General features: G+C 37.8%; 1 pseudogene across 1 annotated transcript; it reads right to left on the bottom strand.

The window, feature by feature from the left end:
- Nucleotides 1-22,509: 22,509 nt before the first annotated feature.
- Nucleotides 22,510-23,724, bottom strand: LOC101014656 (annotated as a pseudogene). Its single transcript, XR_004180559.1, has one exon. The product of XR_004180559.1 is annotated as a protein SET pseudogene (transcript).
- Nucleotides 23,725-24,696: the final 972 nt, after the last annotated feature.

Below are 24,696 nucleotides of genomic sequence, written 5' to 3'. Positions count from 1 at the left end.
CATTGAGAATCTGTGGCTTTTCCAGGTGTATGGCAGAAGCTGTCAGTGAATCTACCATTCTAGGGTGTATAGGATGCTGGCCTTCTTCTCACAACTCTTTTAAACAGTGCCCCAGTGGGGACTGTGTGTAGGGGCTCTGACCCAACATTTGCCTTCTGCACTACCCTAGCAGAGGTTCTCCATGAGGACTCTTCCCCTGCAGCAAATTTCTACCTGGACATCCAAGCATTTTCGTACATCTTCTGAAATCTAGGTGGAGGTTCCCAAAGCTCAATCCTTATCTTCTGTGTGCTTGCAGGATAAATACCACATGGAATTTGCCAAGCTTTATGCCTTGCACCCTCTAAAGCAATGGCCTGAGCTGAACCTTGACCCCTTTCAGCCATGTCTGGAACTGAAGCAACTGGGACACAAGGCACCATGTATCAAGGCAGTGTGGAGCAGATGGGCCCTGGGCCCAGCCCAGGAAACCATTTTTTTCTCCTAGGCCTCTGGGCCTGTGATGGGAGAAGCTGCTGTGAAGGTCTCTGACATGCTCTGGAGACATTTTCCCCATTGTCTTGGTGATTAACATTTGGCTCCTTGTTACTTATGCAAATTTCTGCAGTGGGCTTAAATATCTCCTGAGAAAATCAGTTTTTATTTTCTATCACATCATTAGGCTGCAAATTTTCCCAAACTTTTATGCTCTGTTTACTCTTGAATGGTTTGCTGCTTAGAAATTTCTTCCACCAGATACCCTAACTCATCTCTCTCAAGTTCAAACTTCCACAGATCACTAGGGCAGGGGCAAAATGCCATCAGTCTCTTTGCATAACAAGAGCGACTTTTACTCCAGTCCACAAGAAGTTCCTCATCTCCATCTGAGACCACCTCAGCCTGAACATCATTTTTCATATCACTATCAGCATTTTGGTCAAAGCCATTCAACAGGTCTCTATGAAGTTCCAAACTTTCACTTCTGAGTTCTCCAAGTCTTTAGGAAGTTCCAAACTTTACCACATTTTTCTGTCTTCTTCTGAGCCCTCCAAACTGTTCCAACCTCTGCCCATTACCCAGTTCTAAAGTTGCTTCTGCATTTTGGGGTACGTTTATAGCAACACCCCACTCTCTGCAGTACCAATTTACTGTATTATTTCATTCTCATGCTGCTGTGAAGAAATACTGAGACTGATTTATAAAGAAAAGAGGTTTAATTGACTCACAGCTCTGCATGGCTGGGGAGGCCTCAGGAAATTTACAATCATGGTGGAAGGCACCTCTTCACAGGGTGTCAGGGAAGAGAATGAGTGAGAGCCGAGTGAAGGAGGAAGACCCTTATAAATCCATCAGATTTCATGAGAACTTACTATCACGAAAGTAGCATGGGGAAACCACCCACATGATTAAATTACCTCTGACCAGGTCCCTCCCATGACACATGGGGACTATGGGAAGTATAATTTGACATGAGATTTGGGTGAGGACACAGTCTAACCATATCAATTAGTATGCTCAGGGATTCAATTTCTTCCTGGTTCAGTCTTGGGAGGGTGTATCTGTCCAGGAATTTATTTACTTCTAGACGTTTTAATTTGTGTTCATAGTGGTGTTCATAGTAGTCTCTGATAGTTATTTATATTTCTGTCATGTTACTAGTGACATCTCCTTTGTTGTTTCTAATTGTTCTTATTTGGATCTTCTCTCTTTTCTTTTTTATTAGTTTAACTAGTGGCCTATCCATCTTGTTAATTTTCTTCAAAAAAGCAACTCCTGTATTTAATTATCTTTTTCATGTCTTAATCTTGTCAAGTTCAGCTCTGCTTTTGCTTATTTCTTGTCATTTGCAAAATTTGGGATTGGTTTGCTCTTGCTTATCTATTTCTTTTGTAGCAGGATGAGCCATAGACAAAACCCCTCAGACACCGAGTTAAAGAAGGAAGGGCTTTATTCGGCCAGGAGCATCAGCAAGACACATCTGAAAAACCGAGCTCCCCAAGTGAGCAATTCCTGTCCCTTGTAAGGGCTTACAACTCTAAGGGGGTCCACACGAGAGGGTCATAATTGACTGAGCAAGCAGTGGGTATGTGACTGGGGGCTGCATGCACTGGTAATTAGAATGGAACAGAACAGGACAGGGATTTTCACAATGTTTTTCCATACAATGTCAGAAATCTATAAATAACACAAACAGGCCAGGGGATGATTTTTAACTACCAGGCCCAGGGTACGGTGCTGGGCTATTTGCTTGTGGATTCCATTTCTGCCTTTTAGTTTTTACTTCTTTCTTTGGAGGCAGAAATTGGGCATAAGACAATATGAGGGGTGTTCTCCTCCCTTACTTTCAGTTGTGATGCTAGGTTGCTAAATCAAGATCTTTCCAACTTTTGATGTGAGCATTTAGTGCTATGAATTTCTCTCTGGACACTACCTTAGCTGCATCTCAGAGAGTCTGCTTTGTTGTATATTAGCTCTCATTAGTTTCAAATAACTTCTTGATTTCTATCCTAATTTCATTATTTACCAAAAAGTCATTCAGGAGCAGGTTGTTTAGGTTCTATGCAATTGCATGATTTTCAGTTATTTTTGTAGTCTTGGCTTCTATTTTTATGATTTTGGTTCTTTTGAATTTGTTGAGAATCATTTTATTTTGGATTGTGTGATCAATTTTAGTGTATGTACCTTGTGATGATGACAAGAATGTATATTCTACTGTTGTTCAGTGGACAGTTTTGTAGGTATCTATCAGGTTTATTTGGTCCAGTATTGAGGTCAGGTCCTATATATGTTTGTTAATTTTTTGTCATGATGATCTGTCTAACACTGTTAGTGGGGTATTGAAGTCTCTCACTATTATTGTGTGGGAGACTAAGTCTCTCTAAAGGTCTCTAAGAACTTCCTTTATGAATCTGTGTGCTCCTGTGTTAAGTGCATATATATTAGGGACAGTTAGGTCTTCTTGTTGAAATGGACTCTTTACCATTATGTAATGCCTTTCTTTGTCCTTTTTGATTTTTGTTGGTATCAAGACTGTTTTGTCTGAAATTAGGATTGCAACCCCTGCTTTTTTCTTCCATGTGCTTGGTAGATTTTTCTTCATCCCTTTATTTTGAACTTATGTTTGTCACTGCATGTGAAGTGGGTCTTGTGAAGACAACATAGTATTGGGTTCTGTTTCTTTATCCAGCTTGACACTCCGTAGCTTTTAATTTGGGCATTTAGCCCATTTGCATTGAAGATTAATATTGATATATGTATATTTGATCATGTGACAATGTTATAAGGTTATTGTTATGCAGACTTGTTTGTGTGGTTGCTTTATAGTGTCACTGGTTTGTGTATTTAAGTGTGTATTTCAATGGCTTGTAACAATTTTTCTCATATTTAGTGTTTCTTTCAGGAGCACTTGTAAGGTAGGTCTAGTGGTAACCAATATCCTCAGCATCTGTTTGTCTGAAATAATCTAATTACCCCTTCACTTAGGAATCTTAGTTTGGCCGGATATCAAATTCTTGGTAGGAATTTCTTTTCTATAAGAATGTTGAATATAGCACCCTAATCTCTTCTGTGTTGCAGGTTTTCTGCTGTTAGTCTAATGGGCTTCCCTTTGTAGGTGACTTGCTCTTTTCTCTAGCTGCCTGTAACATTGTTTTTGACCCTGAAGAATATAATGGTAATGTATCTTAGGAACAATCTTTGTGTGAAGTATCTTACAGGAGTTCTCTGCATTTCCTGAATTTAACTGTTTACCTTACTAGCTAGTCTGGGGAAGTACTCATGTATGATATTCTGAAATATGTTTTATAAGCTGCTTTCATTCTTCCCTTCTCCTTCAGGGATACCAATGGGTCATAAATTCAGTCTCTTAATTCCATGTGCCTCAGAGATTTTGTTTGTTCCTTGTCATTTTAAAATTCTTGTCTGACTGTCTTATTTCAGAAAGCCAATCTTCAGGTTCGGAGGTTCTTTTCAAAGCTTGGTCTATTTTTCTATTAATATGTGTGATTGCATTATAAAATTTTTGTAGTGTGTTTTTCAGCTTGATCAGTTCAGTTACTTTTCTATACTGGCTACTTTGTTTGTCAGCTCCTGTATCATTTTACCGTGATTCTTAGTTTCCTTAGATTGGGTTTCAACATTCTCCTGGATCTTGATAATCTTCATTCCTATGCACATTCTGAATGCTATTTCTATCATATCAGCCAACTCAGCCTGGTTAAGAATTCTTGCTGGAGAAATAGTATGGACATTTAAAGGAAATAATGCATTCTGGCTTTTTGAGTTGTCAGAGTTCTTGTTCTTGCTCTTCCTCATCTGTATGGGCTGATATTCCTTCAATCTTTGGAGTTATTGTCTTTTGGATTTTTTTCCTTTTATCCTATTTGATATCCTTGAGGGTTTGATTATGAAATAACGTAGGTTTAGTCTCCTGGCTTCATTTCTTGAAGGTTTTAGGGGGGCAAGGCTCAGCTCAGGACTCCTTGACTGCATCCTGTAACTCTGGGAGAATGGCATCAAGCCCTGACTTTGTTCTCTGTCTTCTCAAGGTTAGGAACCTGAGTGGGAGAGAGGCCTATGTGCTTTCAGACTGCTGGTCACAACACTCCAATGTGTGGTGCCAGCCAAAGTACTTTATATGGCAGTGGTAATGGAATCCATCCTTGTCACACATGCCAGCAGTAGCAACAGTGGGAGCATGGTGGGGTGCATATTCGTTGGCTGTGGCAGGGTATTAGCAGGTGTTAAGGTGCCAACCTCCAAGCAGATGTTCACAGCAGCAGTGGTGGCAGCACAGCTAGAGTGAGTGCCAGGCTAGTGTCATGGGTAAAGGCCAGCAGACTGAGGGGTGCTCAGGTTTAATGGGCTTCTTCTCATGGGCAAGACTGGCATGCAGAGTTTAGGTTCCACAGTTCCCTTAGGGCTAACATCTCCTGTGGAATCAAGTTGAGCCTAGGGAGATGGCAATCCCTGGCCATGCTCCTCTATAGGCCCTCTCACACTAAACCCTCTGAACTCTACACTGCCTGGAATTCTGCCCCAACCACCTCTCTAAGCAGTTCTCCCTGTCAACTCATGTGTCCATGGTGGTCGAGGAGTCTCCTTCTGCTAGTATACCAGAGACCCATGGTGAGAACAGGTTGTTAATTGCTTGTTCCACTCACCTTTTCCTCAGGGCTTTTAGGGACTAGGAACAAGTCCTGATGACCAGTAGCCCCGTGCAAGCTTCCTAGCTTCCCCACTCTTTGAGTTTAGCATCTGTGTTTTTTTTCTCCATCTGCTCTCAATGCCTTCTCTCTGAAGATCTGCTGAGAGTGTGCCAGTCTTACTGAAGTCCCATTTTCTTGGTGGGAGATGTTCGTCCTGGTTGCATCTAATCAGCCATCTTGCGTCCTTCTCTGATTCCAATTTTGAACGAAGTTCTACTATGAGTAAAATTTTATGAAAGAGCATCACTTGCTATGGAGAAAACTTTTATGAAAGGAAGAGTCAATTGATGTAGTAAATTTTAATGTTGTTTTAAGAAATTGCCACCGCCAACCCCAACTTTCAGTAATCACAACCCAGATCAGTCAGCAGCCAAAAACATCAATGCAAAACCCTCTATCAGCAAAAATATTATGACTCACTGATGGCTACAATGATTGTTAGCATTTTTCAGCAATACAATATTTTTAATAAAGGTATGTACATTGTTTTTTGAACATAATGCTATTTCACACTTGTATAGTGCAAACATAACTTTTATATTTACTACCAAAATTTGCATGACTTGTTTTATGGAGGTGCTCTGGACCCAAACTGTTTCCGAGGTATACCTGTTTTTCTTATCTCAATGCACTGCACCTTCAATGGGAAAAATGATAAAGTATGGAATCATCCTTGACCACCTTCCACTTCCTCTTTCTTCCTCTCCAATATACCACTAGTTCTGTAGATTTTACAGGCTAAACATCTCAAATAGGCCGCTTTATATCTATTTTCAATAATAAAAGATTTCTAAGCTATCATCCTTTTTCATCTGGACTACTACTACATTAGTCTTATGAGTGAGGTAATGCATCTACGCCTCTACCCTTTGCCCTTATCCATCTATGCTCTCCTCTGCATCCAGAAAGAGTGGTACAAATACAAATTTTATCAAGTCACTCAGTTGTTTGAAAACTTACAATGACTTCCCAATTCTCTTAGGAAAACAAAAGAACTCGACATTAGTCTGTAGATTCTATAAGTTTTAGGCCTTACATCTCCTTGTATGACTCTCTCTTTTGTTCTCTGTGCTCCTGTCATGCTGGGTTTCTTTCAGTTTTTTTTTTTTTTTTTTTTTTTAAATATATGCCCCAGGGCCTTCACATTTGCTTCTTTCCCTACCTATAACTCTCCTAAGCAGTCCCTCTCTCACTAACATACAACCCTACCCTACCTAATCGTTAATTCCTCATTGAAATCTTTCTTAACTTTTTTGACTAGATTAGATCCCTTTCTTGTACAATTTCATATTAACATGTACTTCTCCTTTATGGCATGTAACACAGAGTATGTTACTTTTCTTTGTGTAATTATTTGATTACTATATATCTCCTCAACTATCTGCTACGGGTCATGAAAACAGAGGCAGTGACTATTTTTCCCACTATTTCTTACCCAATTACCTACTTCAGTGACTGACATGTAGCACATCTTCAGTAAATCTAAATAAATTAATAAAAGAAACAGAGAGTGAGAGAAGTAATACACACACACACACACACACACACAAACATACAAAGAGAAAGAGAATTCTGTAAGTGTTCTTGTATTTGTGTAACACATTTAATATTGATTACCCCTGTCCTAGGATTTATGTGATAACTCATTTGAAAAAGACAAGGAGATTTTAGAGTTTTTCCAGAGACACAATGCTGAGAGCAATGCTGTCCAGTGGAATATCCTGCAATGATGGTACCGTTCTTTATTGGTACTGACAATAGAGTACCTACTAGCTACACGTGGTTGTTAAGCAACTGAAAAGCAGCCAGTATGACTGAGAAAGTAAATTTTTTGTTTTATTTTATTTTGACTACTTTCTATTTAAGTAAATACATGTGTCTGTGTTGCATGGAGCAGATACAGAGATCAATTTTAAGCAGGAAAAATTCATAAAGAAGCCTAGTATGCCCCTGGTTTAAGTTAAATTATCTTCCAAGCCCTCAGATTTTTCACCTTCCACTAATTAAACAAAATATGATGAAATCCTGAAGCTTCTCAGAGCTGGCCATTGGATTTCAGAGGGAGGGTAAGGTGAAAGCCAAGTGATTGAGGATATGTACTTTCCACTGCTTTCTACTCCTATACCTTCAAAAAAGAGCATGCTTTTGTGTATTTAGTAAATTAATTTTTAACTTATTTGCATAAAGATCTGTACCACTTGAAATTTTTGAAAACCACTACCTTGTCCAACAGATTGTACCCATATTCAGAAAGCAGTACACGATATCTTTGCAGTATGTGGCTGTACATATTTATAGGAAGGGAAAGTTGCTATTCATGTGGAATGATAGGAGAGGCACAAGATGGTCTCTCTACCTCTGTTTTTTCTCTCTCACCCACCTACCATAGTACAAATGAATATATGTACATAGAATATGAAAGATGTAGAAACCAGGTCTAGAAATTATCTTGTCAAAACTTGTCCCATAACAATGAATTCCTAACAGAATACCTGACAAAAGCTAATTAACTGTTTTAGAGCAGAGACTGGAATAGAGAAGTCAGTGTAGCTGAGTAACCCAATTTTCCCAAGAGAAAGATAATGTTATTTTAAAATTATTATTGTTATTATTTCTTTTCTCTTTCTTTCATTCCTCTTGTTCTCTACTTTCTACTTAGCTCTTTAGAAACACAATTATAATCTTTACCTTCCCTTTACCAGACACTCCCTACACAGGAAGTTTATCTATTTGCTTATTTAGAAGCTCCAGAGCCAGAACTCTCTCCCACCACGAGATTTCCTTGAGAGACAACAGTCTCTCAACCTAAATTATGCCCGTGATGGAACTCTCTCTCTCACCTGGAAAGCATCTTACGACATCAGCCACTTTACAACCTCACTCTGCCCATAATGGCACCAGCTCAACCACCTGGTAGATAACTCAAAGTAAGTCATGTAACTCCCACACCTGCTCATTCCCTTCTCTGCATGCCTTTTAATGAAAGCTGCCCTTTAAAAGCTCCTGCTCTCTGCCCCTAAAGTAAAGCAATTCCCTTAAAGGTAGGAGCCTGTACCTCTTCCCCTTTGCTAAGCTTTGAAACAGTCACTTCCTTTATACCAGTCCTTGCTCTTGTTAATTGAACTCTGCAAGTGGTGAGTGACTGAACTTGCATTTTGGTTACAGCAGTAATGACTGTAATGTTTTAAAAAATACACACCAATAGTGGGCCAAGTTGCCAGAGACAATTGGAGCTAAGGCAGAATAAGTTGGTTGTGGCGGATAGAGGCCAAACATTCAAAGCAAAAACAAACAAACAACTAAAGCAATAACTGCAGTAACTCATGCTGAAACAAAGAAGAACAATTAGAAAGGCCACGGCTGACAACCAGGCAAACAAATTAGTAGTTAGTAGGTAGTCAGGAAGCTGAGATTCATTACAATGAAGACTAAAAGATCAGCTAAACAGTTAATTGTACTAGAGAGGTGAGTGCTTCTAAAAATCATGCTGGCTATTACCATCCTGTTAAACAATGCAACTAATGTAACTGACCCCCTTGTATAACCTTCTTAGTGGTGGTTCTTACTTTTTAAGAAGTCCATGTTTTCCCTTTGGCCTAGAGTATACTTGCTGTCTTAACAGCCATTCAACTTTTCCTCGAGCATTTACAGTAATATGGAAAAGGAAATGAAGAAGATTGAGCACCTGTTACTTGCCTGAAAGTGTAGCAGAAGAGACCCAACCAGATAGCTAAATAAACACTCTCATGGAATATTAATCAACAATTTGATAGATAACTAAGTACCATTACTAATAACATTTTACAAGTAGGAAGCTCAAAAAAGTTGGGTAAACTACCCAAGTTTACGTAACTAGTTTTAAGTGGTGAAATGTATCAACTCAAGACTTTTATTATCCCCTATGCCCTCTTTTATGTATTTTATGGACTCCTAAGGCTCCTCTTAGTATGTGAGGCTGAAAACTAATCTCTGATTACTCCAGATTTTGACAAAAATATGGCCAGTACTCTGGAACTAAGTTATTATTTTCAGAGGATCTCTTTGAGAATGTATGATTCCTGGGAGGATATTAATTAAACCATACAACACATTGCAATACATTTTTTTTTAATCAGATAAGTCGTGGGAGGCCAAGACTCCAGGGAATCAGAACAAAGGGTAGGATCATAATGGGGACAATGAGGGTTATAGTGAGAAGTATTGGAAAGCACAGAGGGTAAAGAAGTAAAAACATTAATAGAGGCCAAGTTGTAGAGATAACAGGATAAATCAACTTTTTAATAGGCCATCTTTATTATACTGTTTGATTTTTTTTTAACAGCCAGGAGAAAGTTCCAGCTAAAATATTTCACCTGTGGCCATCTTGATTATTTTACAATAGCCTATCATTTCTTACCAGATTTTTAAAAGCTATGCCTTGTGGTTATTAAGAGGTGATTCTACAATACTTTTCTGAATGACAGCTTTCATCTGACAATGCATCATATTTAATGAGTAGTAAAGTTGTAATTCAGTCTTTGATCACTGTCAACAAACAACTTGGGTTGGCAAGGAGCTATAAGTGTATGCTGCATTGACAATTTTTATTTTAGGCTATTTTATAGTAAAAAAAAAAATTCACCTGGTATAATTTAAAGTGTTGTGTTGATTGTCTGTAACTAACTAATAGGATATGACTGCAGAGTTAATCTTAGGCAATAATTTCTTCAACTACCAGTGGAATTTTGCACTCAAAGTTGTTAAAGACTTCTTTTATTCAAATCCCTGAAGAATGGTGCAGTTCTAATCATTGTAAAGATTTTTCAGGAGATGAGAGAAAAATCTAATAAGGTCATTTTTCACAGTGTTATCCTGAGAGTTGTCTTGGATGGAATGGCTCTGCAGTTCATCAGTTTTGATATTTATATTCAGTACCTCTGAGTAGTTAAAGCTCAATGACACTATAAAATGCATTTTGTCTTATATATATTTTAAAACATCTCACAACAAAGCATTTAGAGAACTGTGTCAAAATCATGTCTAGATCTTATAACTTACCAAAAGGGACACATTTTGACATTTTATATTTTTCCATTTTTAAAATTTTTTTAAAGAGTGTGTTTATTACAAAGACATTTTAGAAACAAAGATTAAAAAAATGTGCATTCCAAAAATGACCCTGTACATTCTAGGACTGCTGAAATTGTGACTAAAGTGAGATCTATTCTATTAACCTTATCTCAATAGAATTGTAATTGTTTATAAATGATTTCTGGCATTTGGTCTCAAACGCAAATTTTAACTTCACAATCATATAAAAAACTTGAACTGATATATCAAACTCACATACTATCTATCTAACTTTTAAATGTATATCTATTTTTATTTCAGAATCACAATAACAGTAAAATGCAATATTTCTCTGGCTTCTTATAATAATTTCCCCTGATCCTTCTACAGGAATTCAGGGAGTTTCCAGACCCTTTCTCTTGTGGGCTTGTGAGTGGGAGATTCTTACGTTATCTTCTCTCAGTGTCAGCATCAGTATGTCACACGTTCCTTAAATCTAGGTTTCTGTAGTGACATGTTCTGCTACTTCACTGTGCCTGAGAAATGATGTGCTATGATCCAATGATAATTATATTGTATTGGCTCAATTGTCCTGCACACTTTATTATAAGCTTGTGAAACAGAACTATCTTCTGTTTTTTGTTTCTTATGCATATTTCCATGATGATGATCTATGTTAGTTACTCACTTCTAAATGAGTAAAAATAAAAGGCAGTAACAATATGGATTCTGACACTTCAGTACTTGGGTTTGATTGTCAACTCTACTACTACGAGCTATGTAGCATTTGAAAAACTACTTGATTCCTCTTTGCCACCGTAACCTCATTTACTAAATGTGGGTAATGACAATCAGATCTGCCTCATAGGATGGTTTATAAAAATTAAAAGATTTAATGTGCATAAACTACTTAATGCATGACACATAATAAGCATTATATCAATGTATTATTATTATTATTATTATTATTATTGCTGATTCCTCTCGTTAAGCTACCATTATGAGTTCAGGGTGACTAAGCCCCATGTGACACCTAAAACTCAAGAGTTTGGTTGATACAATTAAGCAAAAACTATTAGGCAGAAAGTCTCAGTAACAAGGACTATCCAACCAGTTGTATAGAATTCCGAATTCCAACATCCATTTTTGTTTTGAAGATATTTGTCATTATTATTTGGCATGGAGATAAAATAGACTTCTACCTAAGATGATGAATTATGAAGAATATGTCAAATCAATAAAAATGCAGAATAAATAATTGTTAGCTATAACTATGGCAACTGTTACTGTGAAGGATTAAAAAAGGAGCACATCAGGAATTAGGATGTTAAATAACATTAATGATGTAGCTTAAATAGAAAATCCTGTTTTTAAGACATTACTCTATAAGAAGCAACAAGATGGTTGAGTAGAAGCAGCTGGTGTGTGCTGTTCTCATGGGGAAAAGACAGAGTGGTGAGTAAACACTATCTCTTCAAGTGATAATCCAGGAAGCCACATTGGGATTCATAAAAAAAGCAATGGTGCCACATGAACACCAGTAAAAACTGAAGTAGGACAATTGACTACCTGGGATTGGTGCAGAGCCAGGGGAGGCTCCCTACCATGAGAAAAGAGTGAGTGAGGGGGAACCCTTGGGGACTCAAATTTATGCCACAAACCTTTGAGGTTATGGCCACTGAAGATCTCCATTGGCATCCCTGGGCTTGTAGTCCAACACAGAGAGCTTCCTGGAGTCTCGGCAGAGCCACAGCTCAAGCTCATGTTCAGCCCATTGGTTTTGTTTCCTTGTGCCAGCTTTCATAGCCCTGCCAACAAGGGAGGCCAGGCTCTCTCACACTTCCCTAAGATAGGGGTCATATTCATGATGGTGAGGAGCAGAGAGACCACAAGCCCCACCTCGGCTGTACCTCATCAGGCAAGGTCCATTGGCTGGGGTCCCTGGAACAACCACCCGACCCCTGCCTGAGCACTCCAGCTGGTTGTGGCTCTGCATTTCTCTGAAACACAGCTACGAGAAGTAACTTACAGGTCTGCTGCAATTGCTATTGTTGTGGACCCCACCACTGCTGCTCTCAGGCTGGGGAGGGAGCAAAGAATCCAAGAAATATAGTGGACCTCCAGCAAGCCACAGCTGCCCTACAAAAAGGTATCCAGATTGTTTTCCACATCTGACCCTGCTTCTGCTGCTCCTCACTGGGCAGAGCCTCTTGGCTTTGGCCCATAGTGCAGCCACCTCACACCTGCTTAATTACATCGGTCCATGGCAGCTCTGTATTTCTCCAGGATGGAGCTCCAAGAGACAACTGACAGACCCTCTGCCATTGCTGCCACCATGATACCCACCCCTGCTCCCCCCAGGCTAGGAGGAAACAAAGAGCCTGATTGTTTCCACATGCCTACAGTATGCCACAGCCATTTTATATAGAAGAGTTTAGACTGTCTTTAATGTGAACTGAGCACCCTGTTCTTTGCCAGGCAGTCTCCCACTCCCCACCCTCAGCTTGGTCCTGCAGTACAGCAGCCCCACTCCTGGCTGATCATCACAATCAGCAATGGCTCTGCATTTCTCTGGGGTGGAGTTCCCAGAGGCAACGAACAGCCTCTCTGCCACTGCTGCCACTGTGGTACCCTGCCTTGCTGCCCCAGTGATGGAAAGAGAACAATTCGCCTGTTGGTTGTGTTCATATCACCAGCATGCTGTAGCCACCCTACAGAGGGAAGGCCAGACTGTCTTCCCTGTTAGCCCTTGCCCCCACTGCTCTTCACAAGGCAGGGCTCCCTAGCATGGGTCATAGCACACATACCACACCCCCAGCTGATTACTAATCAGCCATGGTTTTTCATTTAGCTGAGATGGAACCCCCAGAGTCATCTGACAGGCCCTCTGCCACTGCTGCTGCCATGGTCCCCACCCCTGCTGCCTCCAAGCTAAGGAGGGAAGAAAAAGCTTCACCACACTCCGGGGTGGCAGTGCACAGCTTGGGAGTGTTGAACTGAGATCTGTGACCAGCACTCTAAAAGGAGGGGAGTTTACATTCCCAGAGCACTGAGAGGGGTGAGTTGCAAGGGCTCATGGGCTGTCACAGGAGTGGAGCATGCCTACCTCCACAAAGACAGCCCAGAAAATGTGAGGCCTATCTCCTTCTTGTCTGTAGCCTCTGCCTGAGGAAGCCCCATGAACCAAAACAGCTAAGAAAAGAGGAACTGACACAGTGCCAGTGATGTGAGGAGGCTTCCCTAAGGCCCAGGTGTGTAGCCAATGAGGTCATCTCTCTCCCTGTTGCAACACAGAGCACAGCTACAAATGCCAGGAAATATAAGAAGCCAGTGGCTTAGTAAGAACCTACCTACTGCCATTACTCTTAAGAACCATCTACTGCATCTCGACCCAACTTAAAACACCAAAACTACTTAGCTAATATACCCCCCTATGGAACCAAGGGCAGTAATTCAGTCCCCCAAAAATAAAGACTCTACACAGAGCATTGGCTTTCTGAAACCATCTACAAACAAAGCTAATTGACTATACTCAACATATAACCACAATTAAAAGAACATCAACCCTTCCAGATGAGAAATAATTAGCACAAGAACTCTGGAAATTCAAAAAGTCAAAGTGTCTATGTACCTCCAAGGGAGTCCACTAGCTCTCCAATAGTTTCTTAAGTTGGAAATAATAGATACAGAATTCAGAATCTGTATGACAAGGAAGCACATTGAGTTGCAAGAGAAGGTTGAAACTCAATCCAAGGAATCCAGTAAGATGATCCAAGAGCTGAAATACAATATAGCTATTTTAAGAAATAACCAAACTGAACTTTTAGAGCTGAAAAACTCACTACAAGAATTTGATAGTTCAATGTAAAGTATTAACAGCAGAATAGACCATGGTGAGCATAGAATTTCAGAGCTTGAAAAATGGTTCTGAGAATCAACTCAATTAGACAAAAATGAAGAAACAAAGTTGTTAAAAAATGAACAAAACGTCCAATAAATAATGGGGCTATGTAAAGAGACCAAATATTTGACTCATTGGCATTTCTAGGAGAGAGAAGAATGGAGAAAAATAACTTGGAAAATACATTTGAGGATATAGTCCACGAAAATTTCTCTAATCTCACTAGAGAGATGGACATTCAAATCCAAGAAATACAAAGAATTCCAGTTAGATATTTTACAAGATGACCAACCACTAAGGCACCTAGTCATCAGATTCAACAAGCTCAATGCAAAATAAAAAAAGGTTAAAGGAAGCTAGAGAGAAGGATGAAGTCATATACAAAGCAAACTCCATCAGCTAGCAGCAGACATCTCAGCAGAAACATTATAAACAGAAGTGATTGCAGACCTATTTTCAAGATCCTTAAAGAAAAGAAATTCCAAGCAAGAATTCATATTCTTCAAAACTAAGATTCATAAGCAAAGAAGGAATAAATTCTTCTAAGACAGGCAAATGCTAAGGGAATTTATTTCAACTAGACCAGCCTTACAAAAGGTTCTTAAGGGAGTCCTACACATGGAACCAAAGGGGGGAAAAAAGGTTAGCACAAAAACACACTTAAGTACAAAGATCACAGGCACTATAAAACAATCACACAAACAAGTCTACCGAATAACCAGCTTACAACATGATGACAGATTCAAAACCTTACATATCACTACTAACCCTGAATGTAAATGGGCTAAATCCCCCCACATAAAAGACAAAGAGTAGCAAACTGGAAAAAATGATAAAACCTAACTATGTACAGTTTACAAGAGACCCAGCTCACATGCAGTGAAACCCACAGGCTCAAAGTAAAGGGATGAAGAAAGATCTACCATTCAAGTGGAAAACAACAACAAAAAGCAGGAGGTGACATTCTTATACTAGATAAAACAGATTTTAAACAAATAAAATTTAAAAAGTACGAAGAAAGGCAGACATAATAATATAGAGTACCAAGAAGAAGACTTAACTATTCTAACTATGTAGGCACCTAAATAAATATGCACTCAAATTTATAAAACAAGTTCTTCTTGGCCTATGAGAAGACTTAGAAAACTACTCAATAATAGTGGGAGACTTCAACACCCCAAACAGCATTGAGGCTGACAACTGTCAAAGAAACATTAAACAGTACACTTGACCAAATGGACATAATACACATCTACAGAACACTCCATCAAACAACCACAGAATATACACTATTTTCACCTGCACACGGAGCATATTCTAAGACAACCACCTGCTTGATCATAAAGCAAGTCTCAACAAATTTGAAACAGTTGAAATCATACCACTTAACAACCTCAGACCACAGTGCAATAAAAATACAAATGAATATCAAGAAAATCTCTCAAAACCACACAAGTAACTTGGAAATTGAACAACTTGCTCCTAAATTACTCCTGGGTGGATATCAAATTTATGTCAGAAATAAAAATAATTGAAATTAATGAAAATAGGGACAAAACTTACCAAATTGGAAACATTTTCCTTGAAAAGTTGAACAAGGCAAGGATGTCCATTCTCACCCCTCCTGTTTAACACAGTACTGAAAGCCCCAGCCAGAACAATTAGGAAGAGAAAGAAATAAAAAAGCATCTTAATAGGAAAAGAATAAGTCAAACTATCTTTCCTGACATTATGATTCTATACCTAGAAAATACTAAAGACTCCACGGAAAGACAACCAAATCTGAAAAATAATTTCGCTAATGTTTCAGAGGACAAAAAAGTCACTGTACAAAAATCAGTGGCATTTTTATAGATCAAAATGCCTAGGGTGAGACTCAAATCAAGAACACAATCCCACTTACAACAGCTACAAAGAAAATGAAATATCTAGGTATACAACTAACCAAGGAAGTGAAAGATCTCTACCAGGAGAACTACAAAACACTGCTGAAAGAAATCAGAGACAACACAAATAAATTTAAAAAAAATTCTGTGCTCATGGATTGGAAGACTCAATATAATAAAAAGGGCCATACTGCCCAAAGCAATTTACAAATTCACTGCTAGTCCTATCAAACTACCAATGCCATTCTTCACAGAATTAGGAAAAAAAAAAAAAAAAAAAAAAACTATTCTAAACTTTATATGGAACAACAACAAAAAAAGAGCCCAAGTAGCCTAAGGAAAAAGAACAAAGCCAGGCACATCATACAGAGTTCAAACTATATTATAAGGCTACAGTAAATAAAACACCATGATATTAATATAAAAATAAACACATAGATTAATGGAAAAGAGTAGTAAACTCAGAAGTAAAACCACACACTTACAACTATCTGATCATCAACAAGGCTGAAAAAAATCAAGCAATGGGGGAACACTACCTATTCAATACATACTGCTGGGATAACTGGCTAGCTGTATGCAGAAGAATGAAACTGTACCCTTGCCTTTCATCATCACAAAAATTACTCCAAGATGAATTAATTAAATTTAAGATATCAATCTATAAAAATCTTAGAAGAAAACCTAGGAAATATATTTCTCAACATAGGCCTTGGCAAATAACATAGGCCTTGGCAAATAATTTTTGGCTGAGTTCTCAAAAGCTGCAAATATATGCCAAAAATTGGTAAGTGGTACATAATTAAAATCTTCTGCACAGCAAAAGAAACTATTAGTAAACAGACTACCTACACAATGGGAGAAAATATTTGCAAACTACACATCTGAAAAGGTCTAATATCCAGAAACTATAAGAAACTTAAACAATTCAATAGTTTAAAAAACAAATAAAAATATTAAGAAATGGGCAAAGTATAATCATAGACTCTTTTCAAAAGACATACATGCAGCCAACAGTTACATATAAAAATACTAATCATTAGAGAAATGTAAATCAAAACCAGTCAGAATGCCTGTTCTTAAAAAATAAAAAATAGCAGATATTGATGAGGTTGTGGAAGAAAAGAAGTGCTTATACACTGTTGATGGGAATGTAAATTAGTTCAGCCACTATGGAAAGTAGTTGAGAGCTTTCTTAAATAACTTAGAGCTATTTCTTAAATAACACAGAGCTACCATTTGACCCATCAATACCACTACTGAATATATACACAAAGGAAAATAGATCATTATATCAAAAGACACATGCACTCATATGTTCATTGCTAGGCTCTTCACAATAGCAAAGACATGCAATCAACCTAGTGCCCATCAATGGTAGGCTAAATGAAAACAATATGGTACATATACACCATAGAATACTATGCAACCATAACAAGAATTAAATCATGTCTTTTGCAGCAACATGGATAAAGCTGGAGGACCTAATTCTAAGTGAACTAACACAAGAACCAAAAATCAAATACTGCATGTTCTCACTTATAAGTGGGAGCTCAGCATTGTGTACACAAGAACATAAACATGGGAATAATAGATACTAGAGACTACTAGTCAGGAGAGAGTGTGGGGCTTGGGTTGAAAAACTACCCATTAGGTACTAGGCCCAATACCTGGGTGCAATACACCCCTGTAACAAACCTGCACAAGTACCCCCTATTCCTAAAGTAAAAGTTGAAATAAAAAAAAAATGAGGCTAAAAAATCCTTTATGTTTTAAAAAAATTAATAGGTAAGCTTGAAAGCAAGAAGACACCATCTTCAGGTACCATACATAATCTAATAAGAAACGCATAGCCATTAATTAGAGCAAAGTAATCCTTTATGAAACTCTGAGATAATTGACATATTTCCCAGGATAGTTATTTTTTTGTGGCAAAATATCTCATAAATTTCAGGATATTTGGCTTTTCTGGACCCATTCACACTAAATGCCAATAATATCCAATACTCATTGCAACAAGTAATAATGCATCAACTAGAAAAAAATTTATTATGAGGTTAATTAAGCTCAAATTTAAGGGTTCGCCATTACATGAACTCCTCCCAGAGCCCTGTACCTAATTTTGTATTTGTAAATTTGTATTATTCCTTAAAAGGCATTAAGAGTTGTACAAAACTTCAGACCCCCTAGTTCTAGATTTTACCCTGACTCTTAAACATTTTCAAACTCCATCAGGCTAGGGAAGGAGGGACAGATACATTCTCAATTGAGAAACAGTGTTTTCAGGAAAATGGATATTTACACACATGTGATGATTGGAACTGAGCCTATCGTCTATTTGTGTGTTGGGTTCCTGAAAGTCATCCCCTCTATATATCCAAAAGTCTGAAAATGATTGTGACATGTGTGACCCTAAATGTGGATAAGGAAGACTCTTTTTCCCGGCCTCAAAATAATGGATTACTAGTGAATTTTTTGTCCTGAAATATGAGTCTAAGGAATTCATCTGCAATAAATCAATATCATTATGTGTTTCAACCATGTATGTTTGAGGGCTAAAATTACCAACTTATGTAAACATTTTCAGCCAAAAAATTAAGACAATAAATCCTATGAGGATGATCTTCTTAATAAAAATTACAAAATACCTCCCAAATTTCACCACTACAAGGCAAAGTTAGCATATGTAACAAATAGAAGAATTCATACTGCAGAAAATAAAAGTAATAACACGAACTTGAAGATCTTTTAATCTTTGGGTATAAAATAAAAGTCTTCTTTTTTTAATCAAGCTTATGAAACCAGTTCAGACTAAGAACCTCAAGAATGCTCTAGATTCCAGCTTGAGATGATCTTTTGGTTTGACTGTTGACTCTATCCTATTCTGAGAACAAAATCAACTTCTAGGAGTTTCAGACTGTTTAGAAATGTGAAATAAGCTATTGTTCATTTTCTTATAAACATAGTCATATATGTATATAACAAATTTTGTATACAACATTGAGATCATCACAAATTACCCAGCATTTATTACTGTACCCCAAAGCAGTCATAAACCCTGGTTAACAGCACCTATTATAGATAATAATATCTATGTATAGAAGCAACTGTTGAAATCCTTTGGACTTTATGTATAGCAAAAAATTGGGGTTCTATGAAGAGGCTTGTATCTCAGCCCTTGTTTATTTCTTCTATGTTGTACTTCCATTTGGTACAGATATAATATATCCTGTATATATTATTTAGCTACAGAAAGCATCAAGTAATTTGAGCAAACTCATACTTTTTCATAGGTCATTAAATTTCACAATGCTCTTAATCTATTCCCTTTCAGAGGTGGAGAGTAGGAGATCCAAGCTAAAATGTTAAAAATATATAACAAATAAATATGTTAAGATAAAATGAAATTTGAAATTAGTATATAGTTGAAATAGTGATAGAAGATTAATAAGATAAGGTCAGGAGTGATGATGGCTTAAAGATGTATGTTAAAATTACGTAGTATATCTTCCATACCAGGATGAAAATGTGGCTTAAGCTTTCAAGTAGAAAATGTGAACCCCGAAAATCTGAGACAAGTCTCAGTTAATTAAAAAAGTTTATTTTGCCAGGGTTGAGGATGCGGGCCTGTGACACAGCCTCCTGAGGTCCTGACGGTATGTTTCCGAAGTGGTCAGAGCACTGTTGGATTTTACAGATTCTAGGGAGACATGAGATATCGATCAACATATCCAAGATGAACATTGGTTTGGTCTGGAAAGGGACAACTCAAAGCAAAGGTGGGAAGACCGAAAGCAGGGAGAGGACTTCCAGGTCATAGGTAGGTAAGAGAAAATAGTTGCATTCTTTTGCATTCTGATTAGCCTCTCCCAGGGAGGGAATCAGATATGCATTTATCTCAGTGAGCAGAGGGGTGACTTTGAAAAGCGTGGGAGGCAGGTTGGCCCTAAGCAGTTTCCAGCTTGACTTTTCCCCTTTCGCAAAAATGTAAAGCATTATTTTCTGATATTGCTTAATCCAAGAATATATTTAAAAGCATATAAATCTGGGATTAGAAAACACTTTCTTTAAATAGTGAATAGTTTAAATATTGCGAGCCGTATGGTCTCAAACTCATATTCTTTGCTTTTTTTTTGTTTTCTGTTTGTTTTATATTAGTTTGTTTTATAGTCCTTAAAAACTGTAAAAGCCTTTCTTACCTCCCAGGCCATAAAAAAAACAGATCCATAAGTTTGCCAACCTCTGATATGGAAAATTTGACGGACTAAGCATTCTTCAAACAATTTTGCATAGATATTGCCTCTTTCTACTAAAATTTGCTAAGACAGCAATGCTAAATTTCAAGTCGTGCTTACTAATAAGTACCTGATTTATAACCCTTCTTATTTACCAGTTAATTATGAAAGCTATATTATTTCCCAGCAAGTCAAGTTAGGGATAGGATTGCTATTGTCTTGAACAAGTTTAGAAACCTGACTGCTATTTTTGTTTTCTTGAGAGCAGATGTCAATATGAGATTAGATATTCAAGACATATGTTTAAAGTAATGTTTATGGAAGATAAACAGAAAAAGCAGAGATAATCTTTATACAGGAATATTGAAACCTGTGAAAGAATAAACCATAGGGAGGTGGATTGAATATGAAAAGTTCCAGACTGCAGCACAGCTTTGAAAAAGATTTGGTCAGGCCATAAAATAGTGCTATGTCCCACAGAGAATGCTCATACTCTGTTATTGACTGAGGTATTCCAGAAGAAATGTGGACTCAGCATAAGGCAGAAATATATCTAGAGGAGCAGTGGCTAGAATTTTCAGCCAACTATACTTCCCAGAGCAAAAGAGCTGAGTGACACATTTCCCTATCTGTCTATACTGACAAAACAACAACAACAACAACAACAAACAAACAAACAAAAACCCCCACAATTTTCTAAAGAATGGCAAATTTGTCAAATAACTATATATAAAAAAGCATCAGCAATTTAAAAAGAGAATTATTTCAGCCTTTTTTACATTTTATTTTTTAAGTGGAAGATTTTTTTTTTAAACTCTATATGTTGCTTTATTGGAGCAAGATTCCTGATCGGTATACAGTGATGTATTTACTAAACAGAGACCTGTGCAATAATTACATACTATCCATCTAGATAGGTTGTTACCCTTTTGCCTATTGATGGAATAGTTCCATTTATCAAGTTTTAGACATCAAAAAGCTTTTGAATTTCACCAGACTGTCCATTAATTCACCTCTGAAAAAGTGGCATTTAATCTCAGCAACTATATTTTACAGCATTAAAAAGCTTACTCATTAGGGTGCTTCTCTGCACAATGGCATTGAGCAGACAGAGCCGAGTCCCTTATCCCACCCAGATTCACAGTCACATTTGAGAGCTTTATACCAGAGAGCAGGGACAGTTACTGCTAACCATCACAGACTTCTTACTCTGAGAGCTTATCTTCTTGGCCACATTTTATATAGCCAATGAAGACATGACAGCAACTGTCCCATGTATAACTTTGCATTAGAGCACCAGGTCTGTTGGATGGTGGTGGCAGGCACTATTACTTTATATCCAGGTAAAAGGCCAATTTTAAAAACTGCCACTTGGAGATAAAAATCAAGGGCACAATATACCCAGAAAAGTATTGAGCAATCTGGTATCCCAAATGATGTGAACACTTTCAGAAACCAATGGTAAATTGAACCCACATTTCCCAGCTATGGAGATATTAATACATTGATTCAAATCCCGTTACTCAATCCACATAGCCCTGAGGTCATCCTGCAAAGTGTGTATCAAAAAATAAGAAGTTAGGGTGACAAAGTTTGACAGTGATGTTTTACAAGTCAAACTTGGAAGGTCACAGTAAGCATACCTATGCTGAGAGAAAAGCATCCAATCCTTTGTGTACACATTTAGTTTTACTGTAACAAAGCAACTTGTACACTTTTAACGTTTAAAACTGAGCATCATCTTTCCTTTCCAGTGAAACAAAAAGAAAATTTACAAATAAACAGGAACAAAATTACCATAGAGAATGCCAATTCCAAATAAGATCCTACAGGTTCTGCTGATTCTCCCATTGAGTGGCAGGGCTCAAGTCATCATTAGGAGAGAATTTATTTTTAAAAGTGTCATCTTAAACTGCAAGGATGTCTGTCAAATATCACAATTAAACATGCCAGAGGAGAAGCCGTGTTGTCAAAATGCCCCCTTAACCCATCCAGACATCTCAAACCCACCCTTTTCTGACCTTCTATGACCCCATTTTTTAAAGTCTTTTTTTTCTTTTTTTAAACAAGAGAAAGTAGACAGATACAAGTTGGTAAATGCTAACTGTCCATATTCACGTAGAGACATGCTGTACTCTCTAAGCCCAATATACAGAGAAAGGAGGGAAAAAGCGAGGATTCTACGCACTACTACACAGGCACTTAGCACCCTCCAGCTTCCAGCAAAGTGAAGGGAGCAGGTTTTACTTTTATCCCACAGAGCTCGGTGGTGTTGATTCCATACAGTTTTTGTTGAGACAGGAAGGGATAAAAATGAACTTCGAACAGAAAGGGGTAGAGACTCTTTTCCCATTGTATTGTGCTCAATGTATTTCCCCCAAAATAAGTTGAGAACCATGGAGTAGAGAAAAGAGACCTCAAGAATAGGGCAACTGAGCACAAGAGGAAAAAAAAAAAAAAAAAGACTGCAACTTGCTCCCAGGGACTGGAGAAAATTTAAAAAAAGGAAGGTTGGAATTCATCAGTGTTCTATTAGTTATCTTCTCCTTCATCCTCCTCTCTTTCCTCCCCTTCATCATCATCTTCATCTTCTTCACCTTCATCCTCATCCCTTTCTTCATCAATATCTTCTAATCTTTCCTCCTCTTAATCATCATCATCATCATCTTCTCCTTCTCCTTCTTCATCATCCATATCAGGAACCAAGTAGTACTGTAATGGGTTTGACCAAATATCATCTTTGATGACCTCTCCTAACGCATCAGCACCTGCATCAGAAAGGCCAGTAAACCAGGTAAAGAAGCTCTCTGGTTCCTCATGCTGCCTCTTCCTGCTGGCTTTATTCTGCGTTTGACTTGAACTTTTCGTCAAATCCTTTCCAGATTTCCATTTGATTTCGGTGCACTTTGAAGATGGATCACCACTCTCACTCAGATGAAATTCTTTGGAGAGAACTTTATTTTCAAAGTAAGGATTTTCATCAAAATAAAAATTTATTCTGTAACCTGATTTAATATCTTCAAATTCTGTCACTTCAACTCTGGTCAAATAATGCAGTGCCTCTTCGTCTTCCTCCCCAAGCAGTGCAGACACTTGTGGATGGTTGACAAATGTTGTTACCCAAAAATTTGGGATTTTGGCGATCAATTCTGACCTCTTCTGAAAAAATGGTTGGCGGAGTTTGTTATATTTCTGTTCTACTTTCAAAATCTCCTCACTGGCTTGTTCATTAAGTCTGTCTATTTCATTTTGTACTTCATCAATGTGTTCAATTGCTTCTTGCTGTTCTTTTTCTCCCTTCTTCGGCAAGCCTGCAGAAGCCGGTGTCTCCTCCGGTCCCAGAGCAGGCGGTGGTCTTGGTTTCTTCTTTTGAGGCAGGAGTGAAGACTGCCCTTTAGGGGCCATGCTGTTCGGGAAGTCCTAGAACCAGACCACGAGTCTCCTCGCCCGTCCAGAAGCAGGCTGAATACTGGAAGATTTTTATTATTTTATTTTTATAGCTTTTTTATTTTTAATTTTTATGAGTACATAATGGGTGTATATATTTATGGGGCATATAAAATGTTTTGATAGGGGCATGCAATATGAAATAGTTAACCACTTCAAAGAGAATGGGGTATCCATTTCCTCAAGCATTTATCCTTTGAGTTACAAACAATCCAATTACACTCGTGAAGTTGTTGAAAAATGTACAATTAAGTTATTGTTGATTTTAGTCACCCTGTTGTACTATCAAATAGTAGGTCTTATTCATTCATTTGATAATAGAATTGAATTGCTAGTTGTGGAGTTTTGCATCTATATGATTGGGTTGTATTTATTTATTTATTTATTTATTTATTTATTTATTTATTTATTTTGAGATGGAGTCTCACTCTGTCACCCAGACTGGAGTGCAGTGGCGGGATCTCGGCTCACTGCAACCTCCACCTCTCACGTTCAAACAATTCTCCTGCCTCAGCTTCCCAAGTAGCTGGGACTACAGGTGCCCGCCACCACACCCAGCTAATTTTTGTATTGTTAGTAGAGATGGGGTTTCACCATGTTGGCCAGGCTGATCTCAAACTCCTAACCTTGTGATCCTCTCACTTCAGTCTCCCAAAGTGCTGGGATTACGGGCGTGAGCCACCACACCCTTCCTGTCTGTATTTTTTTAAATGTGTCTTTGGTTTTGGTATCAAGGTAACACTGGCCTCATGGAAAGAGTTAGGGTGAATTCCCTTCTTGTCAATTTTTTGAAATAGTTTCAAGAGTTTTGGTTTTAGTTTTTCTTTGTATGTTTGGTAGAATTCAGTTCTGAATCCATTTGGTTGTGAGTTTTTTTTGTGGAAGAGTTTTTTTTATTACAGATTAAATCTCACTACTCATTATTGGTCTGTTCAAGAGATCTATTTATTTGTGGTACAATCATATGAAAAGGTTCTATGTTTCCAGGAATG

Source organism: Papio anubis, chromosome X (assembly GCF_008728515.1).
Source record: "Papio anubis isolate 15944 chromosome X, Panubis1.0, whole genome shotgun sequence".
NCBI lineage: Eukaryota > Metazoa > Chordata > Mammalia > Primates > Cercopithecidae > Papio > Papio anubis.
Note: the sequence above shows the minus strand (reverse complement) of the source record. Positions and strands in the feature narration are given on the sequence as shown.